The sequence below is a fragment of the Mustela putorius genome, unplaced genomic scaffold, assembly GCF_011764305.1.
Source record: "Mustela putorius furo isolate JIRA1106 unplaced genomic scaffold, ASM1176430v1.1 tig00000129_pilon_pilon_pilon, whole genome shotgun sequence".
NCBI classification, from domain to species: domain Eukaryota; kingdom Metazoa; phylum Chordata; class Mammalia; order Carnivora; family Mustelidae; genus Mustela; species Mustela putorius.
Genome location: NW_025421290.1, coordinates 12753737 through 12762222, shown reverse-complemented (window position 1 = coordinate 12762222; position 8486 = coordinate 12753737). Strand labels below are relative to the sequence as shown.

The 8486-nt window shown below is 43.5% G+C and overlaps 1 long non-coding RNA gene across 1 annotated transcript; it reads left to right on the top strand.

Annotated features, from left to right (window-relative positions):
- The first annotated feature begins 705 nt into the window (after positions 1 to 705).
- LOC106005682 lies at positions 706 to 4015 on the top strand. Its single transcript, XR_001179230.2, has 3 exons — positions 706 to 895; positions 1027 to 1122; positions 3616 to 4015. It is a non-coding gene; the product is annotated as an uncharacterized LOC106005682 (long non-coding RNA).
- The last annotated feature ends 4471 nt before the right edge of the window (positions 4016 to 8486 follow it).

Sequence of the window (8486 nt, the reverse complement as noted above, 5' to 3'; positions counted from 1 at the left end):
ATCCCCTCCTCCACCTATCTCCTTCTGAAGTCCCATGACCTTCTGACAGCCAGCCTGACCGAGAAAGCCCATTCCTCTTCAATTACTTTGATAAATGTAAGAGATGGCTGTGGTTGATAGACACAAACTATAAAAGATTCCAGATGAGAACCTCTGATGGCTACGGTTTCCTTCTGAGCCTAGCCGGCAGGTACTAATCCCCATACAGGCTGTTAGTCAAATGGTCTGGGTGGGGGGAACCTTGACTACTACACTGAAATCACAGACGCACTGCAAACTGAAAAACCACACCTCTCCCAATGTCACGGTTTATTTGCATGCAATCCCAGTCAAATCAATATCGCCATCTTAATCAAGAGGGAATTACAGGCTTCAGCAGAGAGGTAACATTGTTAGTAATTACATCCGAGCTGTTTTTAGACACACTGCACGCTGAGCTGAAATGCTTAAACAGATAGGGGGCAGGGGGGAACAGATACAAGGGGAAAAAAACACACGGTGAGAGTTTAAGAGCTCTTTGTGCCCAGAGTGGTGATTCAGAAGTCATTGTGTTCACATTCGAACTTTAGAATGGAAGTGCCAGACCCGGAACCTAAGGATCAAGGAAAGAAAACAGTGGTGGCATTGTGGATGTGAATAACATGAGTAGGGAGGTGTTGTAATCTTAAGTGAAACTATCCAGACTTTTTTTTTCCCCCTTTAATCAAAATACACCATCTCTGTGCAGCCTTTCAGGGGGAAATTCCTGACACAGTTGCCGTGTAAGACACAGCGGGTTTACAGCTTGCCAGAGATACAATTTGGGAAGACAACCCCTCTGGCTGGCTGTGACGCGTTCAGCGTGCTCCGTGGAAGGCCAGAGCACCGCATCCCTGCTCAGGGCTTCCTGAAGCAAGTAGGAATCAAAGGAGGTGGGGCTGGTGGGAGGGCAGATCCAGTGACATTCATTTGGACTTAAAATGTCATAAAATTCTTTTCATCCGGGTTTTTTTTTTCTCTCTCTCTCCTCTCTAATTGGTGTTCCAGGATTTGAGAAAGAGGACCTGCTAAATTAAGAAAGTCTGTGGCTGAGGAAATGTGATTTTCTTAAATCCAAGTGCAGTTGGCATGGAAGCAAAAGAGGTAAAGTGGAGGAGCGGTGCGTTAGGTAAAGAAGAAAAAAGATTTCACTTTCTAACTCTAAAATGGCAGCTTGAGCCACGCTGGCCTCAGCTGGAAAGGGCTTTGTTTATATGCAAATGACTTCTTTAAAGGTGCTCGAAAATACTTCCTTTCCTGGAGGAGGTAATCTTGGTATCTCATTTATTCTCCTCAGTTGGTTATCCTCCCTCCCACTTTTTTCTTGATATTCCTAAAGAAAATGTCAGCTTTAACTCCTATTAGAGATGATCACAGATTCCAAATTAATCATTTGGAAATTGATTTGGAATTCCAAATTGACCATTTTTCACTGGTCAAATATTGTCCCACACATATTGTTTTACCCTCATAGCTATTTTGTAGTGGTGCCTTATTATCAGGTTCCCATGAGAACAAAGTCAGCCAGGGCATTGAGAAGACAGCTATGCTGAGACCCTCAGGACGGGTTTGGTGGCAATGGCAGTGAGCCACAGAAGGCTTCATCTGTGTGCCTGATTCTGGACATATCTGTGGGGCCAGAGCACAGCCAATCTGGACAAGAAATACGTTTGTAGGCTGGTGCACCCCAGGTGTGGTGTGGGTGTGCTCGGAGTCCCCTTGGCAGAAGGCTATCGGAAAAAGGGAAGGATGTGCTTTGCCCATCATCCCTCCCTTCACAAGACAGAGCCATAGCCTGCCCTGCCTAGAAAGAAGGCAAAGTAAGGGGCTGTAAGTTCCCAGACACAGCCATATGCATCTTGAGTTACTTCATGCCATTATAAATCTCTATCAGGGAAAAAGGTGCTCTTGAATGTTGCCAATCAAATCCTCCCCCTCCATAGGATTCCATCCCTCTGCACCTGGCATTCATTGGCCTTTCCCTCTGAGGAATCCTCCACAGCAAATATCCCATTACCAAATACTGCCAATTTTACATCTTAGAATCTCACACCTGCTTTGTCTGTCTGCTTTTCCCATTCCCAATATGCTGTTCTTCACCTGCCCACTCACCTGACCACTGCAAAAACTGCTGAGCTAGACTCCTTGCCTGTGGCCTCTAACCTTCAGCATGACCTTCACACTGCCACTAGAGAGACAGACAGATGGGTGAGTGTCTGCAAAGAGAGAGAGATGGAGAGTCACCACTTTTCACCGTACAACCCAAAGCCTTTCAGTGGTGTATCCATGCAGCCAGGTTCCTATAACACAATACCACAGACCAGGTGGCTTAAACCAAGGAAATGTATATTCTCAGAGTTGCGAAGGCTCACGTCTAAGACAGAGGTGTCAGCAGTTCTGAGGCCTCTCTCCTCAGCTTGCAGATGGCCAACTTTTTGCCGTGTCACCCCTCAGTTCACTACAGATGTACGTGTTTGGTGTCCTTATAAGGGCACCAGTCATATTGGATCAAGTTTGACCCTGATAACCCCATTTTAATTTAATTACCTCTTTAAAGACTCTATCTCCAAAAGACTCCCATTCTGAAGTACTGGGGATTGGGTCTTCAACATATGAATGGGGAGGAGGACAATTCAGCTCATACACTACTTTGACCAACAGAACATAGTGGATGTGATGTCCTGTCTACATTTAGGCCCAAGCTTTAAAAAATTGGGAGCTTCCTCTCTTCCTGTCTCTGTAACACGTGCTATGGGAACCCAATAGCCATGCTCTGAAGCAGCTCAGGCCACATGGAGACATCGTGTGCAGGTGTTCTAGCTAATAGCCCCTGCTAAAGTCCGATGGACCACAAGATATGTGGGTGAGATGCTTTCAATTTCAACTCTAATCCCAGCAGCCTAGGGACTGCAACCACATGAAAGACCCTGGATGAGAATCTCTAGCTGAGCCCAATCACTTCCTAGAACTGTGAGAGTTACTAAAATAATGGCTAAATTTTATACCACTAAGTTTTGTGATGGTATCTTATGAAACAGATACTTTTGTGTCAAGCCCTCTAAGAGCAGCCTTAACAAATAGTACAAATTTAGAACACAAAACACTATTCTGGCCAAATTCTACACTTCGGTAGGCTGCCAGAAGTTCTGTGTAACTTTCATTTGCTCTAGCAATTCCCGAACATTTGAACTGTCTACCAGCACCTTGCTTGTTTGCACATTTATGCCTTTGCAAATGCTATTCCCTTAACCCAAACATCCCAACTGCTTAGTTTTCCTCAGAGTAAGAGCTTGTTAACTTTTGTTGAGTCAATGAACCAGGACTAACTATATCAGGATCACTCCTGTCTTCCTCACTTTTCCCTTGAATCCTTATCTTACATCCTTTCACCAAGCTGGCCAGATTTGGCTCTTTCCTTGCCTCTTGCAACACAAGGGCCTTGACACATTATATACTTTTATATATAAAAGCTTCTCTCACCTGGGGAGGGGGGTGTTTCGTAACTTCTTTCCTGGAGATCATTTCCTTATTCTCTTCTTTGATTTTTGCCTCTGGTGATTCTGTTGTTTATCTACTTTTCTCTCTAATGGCTTTCAGTTATACAAGGAAGACTGTCAAGTACACAAGCCCACCTGGGGATACGCTCTGCAGAACGGAGAGTACAGCGAGGGACACAGCACACCAAGTCACTCAAGAGCCCACCAGGGTCTCACGGCACCTTCAAGCAAATGGGAACACCTCTCAATGCCAAAACCCACTGGCAACCAGAGATGACCTGTGGCTATACAGGTCCACCACAGTCCAACTCCAACCTTTATTTTTCACAAGTAGTAAATCAAAAAGAAAACTTTTTATAGTGGTAATTCTGGCATTTTCTTCATCCCAGCTGCTTAGTGACATTCAATTTATTTCTCTGTCCTTAGATTCAAAAAATATTTTTTTAATCTTGCAAATAAAATTGTAGCTGTCTCTTAACTATTTCCCCTGCTTCTAGTCTTTCCACCTCTCCAGTTCCTTCCACACAACATGGATAGATTTACTCTTTCTAAAATGCCACCTTGGGGTGCCTGGGTGGCTCAGTGGGTTAAGCCTCTGCCTTCGGCTCAGGTCATGATCCCAGGGGCCTGGGATTGAGTCCCTCATAGGGCTCTCTGCTCAGCAGGGAGCCTGCTTCTCCTCATCTCTCTCTCTGTCTGTCTCTCTGCCTATTTGTGATCTCTCTCTCTCTGTCAAATAAATAAATAAAATGTTTTATAAAATGCCACCTCAAACTATCATCAGAGGCTGTCCATAATCAGAAGTTCCAAAGGCCATGGCTAGAAGTCAAAGGCATCTAAGGCCTGGCCCCAGTCTGTTTCTCCCACTTCCTTTCCTATGACACCCTACATGAACCCTGACTCCAGGCAAACACATTCCCTTGTTGTCCCTCAGAACACTGGAATGCCTCACCCAGCTCTATTGAAGGAACACTTTTCTTCCTTCATCTACAAGTATCCCACTTGCCTAAGAGGCCCCTCAACTTTCATGACTCCTTCTCCAAGACCTCAGAACAAGAAACCTCTCTGAACCCAGACGATACAAGCTTCTACTAACTGAAATGCACCTCTCATGCACCCCTGTCCGCATGCAGGCTCCACATGTCCAGAGAGACTTAGCCTTTCAAAGGCAGAAGCCATGCTCTGCAAAACTTTATATCCCTAGGAAGTGGCATGATTCCTAGCGATAACTGCTCAGTAAATGTCTGACATTCATACCTGACTGTATATGTATTAATAGTGTGCTTTTATTATTGATTAGACATAACCCAAATGACAGCTAAAGACCTCTTTTTTTTTTTTTAAAAGATTTTATTTGTTTATTTGAGAGAGAGACAGTGAGAGAGAGCATGAGCAAGGAGAAAGTCAGAGGGAGAAGCAGACTCCCCATGGAGCTGAGAGCCCAATGTGGGACTCGATCCTGGGACTCCGGGATCATGACCTGAGCTGAAGGCAGTCGTCCAACCAACTGAGCCACCCAGGGGTCCCTAAACACCTCTCTTGAGTCAGAGACCTTGACTTTCCTCCTGACCCAGGAATGATGTGTAAAACTTTAACAGGATTTACTGGCTACTTCCCATTTAAGTAATTGATTAAGAATTATACACTGTAAACACCACCTAAAGAAATGTGAAATGCTATTTCTAAAACTAACTTTGCTTAATTACAAACCATGATCCTCAATACCCCTGGGAAGTTATCAAAACAGTATCTCAGAAAAAGGCTACAGGCACCAAAATGGAGATCAAAATTATTCTTTTTTATCTCACAGGACCCTAGAATTCACATCCATGCTAAAACATGAAAGTAGCAGGCCAACAAGTCTCTGACTTTAAAAATATAAAAGCTAACCTGAAAAACAGATCAACAGGTAAAGCTCAGAATGCATTCAGCTAAGGGGAGCTGAGCTCACTTCTCATTTCTTGAGTGTGGAATGACTAGATTCTAAAAACTCTGCTAAATGCCAGTGAAGAGAAAGGGGTACAACCTTCAAACAAATAGAGCCATGTTGCCAAAGCTATATGCAATCAATGTAAGAATTAAAACATAATATGAACCCTGGATTGTGGTTAGATTTTAAATGGAACTTAATAAGACTACTGGGACAGAAAATTCTAACCAAGGGGCACCTGGGTGGCTCAGTGTGTTAAGCCACTGCCTTCGGCTCAGGTCACGATCTCAGGGTCCTGGGATCGAGCCCCGCATCAGCCTCTCTGCTCAGCAGGGAGCCTGCTTCCCTTCCTCTCTCTCTGCCTGCCTCTCTGCCTACTTGTGATCTCTCTCTGTCAAATAAATAAATAAAATCTTTAAAAAAAAAAAAAAAGAAAAGAAAATTCTAACCAAGAATTGGCAAACTGAGGCAAAACTTTCTAAAAAAAATTTTTTTTTGAGAGAGAAAGAGAGCATGTTCATAGGCAGAGGGCTGTGAGGAGGGGTAGAGGGAGAGAGAGAATCTTAGGCAGGCTCCACATTCACCCCAGAGTCCTATGCAGGGCTCAATCCCATGACCTGAGATCATGACCTGAGCCGAAACCAAGAGTCAGATGTTTAACTGACTGAACCACCCAAGCATCCCTTTAAATCACTTCTGAAAAACTAAACAAAGGGGCGCCTGGGTGGCTCAGTTGTTAAGCGTCTGCCTTCGGCTCAGGTCATGATCCCGAGGTCCTGGGATTGAGCCCCACATCGGACTCCCTGCTTCTCCCTCTCCCACTTCCCCTGCTTGTGTTCCCTCTCTCTCACTGTGTCTCTCTGTCAAATAAACAAGTAAAATCTTTTAAAAAAAAAAGAAAGAAAGAAAAAGAAAAAGAAATACTAAATAGAGTGCTGTACAGTTGTTAATCACCCAACAAATACAGATAACACATTATTGACCTTTCCTTAAATGACAATGACCAGACACATTTAACTACTCCTGATTTTGTGGATGATTAAGAGTGAGGTCAGGAAGCATTAAATAATTGACTCAGTCGCAGAGGCATCCTAGCCTAAAGGTCAACAGCCTTCTACTGCACCCTCTGCCCCTAATTCAAAAAGAATGGAACCTCTTGAGCAAAAGGGTCCAACGGCAAAATGTCTATAGTAAGTGACTCTTAAATGGACAAAATCAGAAGTATTTAATATATATCTATGGTTATGAAAAGTTGGAGTTCTTAAATTGACTTCCTGGACCAAGGATGACTCTGGATTCGCCCCAGGAGCTAATCTTATCAATTGTCTGAAGTCCCATGTTGACGAAGTTACCAAGAATGCCTCTGGGTTTGGTAGGAAAAGCGATGCAATAGATAGGGTGTCTGCCACAGGCAAGGAGTGTTGTGTGTTAGTAGTATGCAAGCCACATATTTTCTATTCCTGATTTAGACACTTAGATGTTGATCTTATAATTTTTGGTACATACCTGAAGGGTACAAGCATGCAGCTAGGTACAGCTCCTAGCAAGATCTCTAAAAAAAATACTTTGAATTTAACTGAATCTAATTATCACCAAACTGTAGCACGAGTGACTTCTGGTCTCCAAAAAGCAAAAACTTGTGTCTTGAGGGCAAGGATTTTATAGTCTTCACACTGCCTGACACAGAGGACCTATGAATGCCCACTAAACTGGGACTAGCATGGGTCAAGCATTCCACAAGGTACTGGCGATGAACAGACTGCCTCAGCAACCCTATTCTTGACTTCTCACTTTCTCTCCTACAATCTTTTATGAGATCTCCACTTTATAAAAGAGAAAGTGTCCCTATGACTGTGTTGGGGGGAATAATCTACTTTATGAGAGCTTCTGTTTAAAGTCCAGAGATAGAGCCTCCTGGCATCCTCAAAAGAGATTACAACTTGTCTTCTCATCTTTAAGAAACAAAGGAAGGAGCTACGGGGCTCAAACCCACTCTCTTCTAAGTGATGGAAAAAGCAACTTTCTCTCAGTTGGTCAGAACAACTGTTGGTGTTTTCATTTTCCCCAGGACAGTGTGCAGTTGTGTAACTCACTTGTCCCTAAACTTTAGTACTCCAGTCCCATTGTCCCTAAACTTTAGTACTCCAGTCCCATTGTCCCTAAACTTTAGTACTCCAGCTTTCTCTTTGATCCAATGATTTCAAGGAAAAGAGCAGTAGAGTTGAAAGTATACAAGCTTCTCCTTGAGTCCAATTCTGATTCTGCCTTGCTGCTCAGCCCCAAATCATAAAGCAGAGCATTATTTCAATCTGGGTATCCCCACCAAACTCACTTAATGACTTAAGCGACTTGACCAAGTATAACTATACTCCTTGTGATGTCTGCCTTGGGAATCTGTGCCAGGAGACACCAAGCAGCTCCCTACAAATGTTGGCTGGAAAAATTCAAGGCTGGCAAAAACCTTTTCAAGAGAAGCCTGGAAGTTTTTCAATGAAATGTCAAATAAATGTCCGCAAAGACAGCAGTATTATAAAAGATTGTATTCCCGTACTATGTCCTATAGTTTTTTACTTTAAAAAATATATATTAAAAATGAGCTCACCCAATGCTTTGCCCCCACCTGGTGTTCAAGTCATCTGGTACAGGAATAACATGTCTGACTATCCGTAATATTTTTCACGAACAATTTTATAAACAGACAATCTTCTAAGGGAGTGGAGATTATATGCTCTATAAACAAGAAGCAATCTCTACAGTTTGGAGTACAAATAACACACACCATTAATTCCTAAAGAGTGAAGCTGAAACACCATGTGGTGGTGGGGCAGGAATTCTGCTCTATCCAAGGCCCTGACCCCCTTTCTGCTCTATGTCCTAGCGATGCTCAGGCCTTTCAGGGGCTAAAGAGTAAGGCCAGCCCAGCAGAGCCTGGTCACAAGGCTCAGACTGAAGTTGAGGGTTGCTGGTGGGGTACAATTGATGAATCATCTCCCAAGTGCGGAGAAGATGGGCAATGTCTCTAGCTACCGGAGAAAACACAG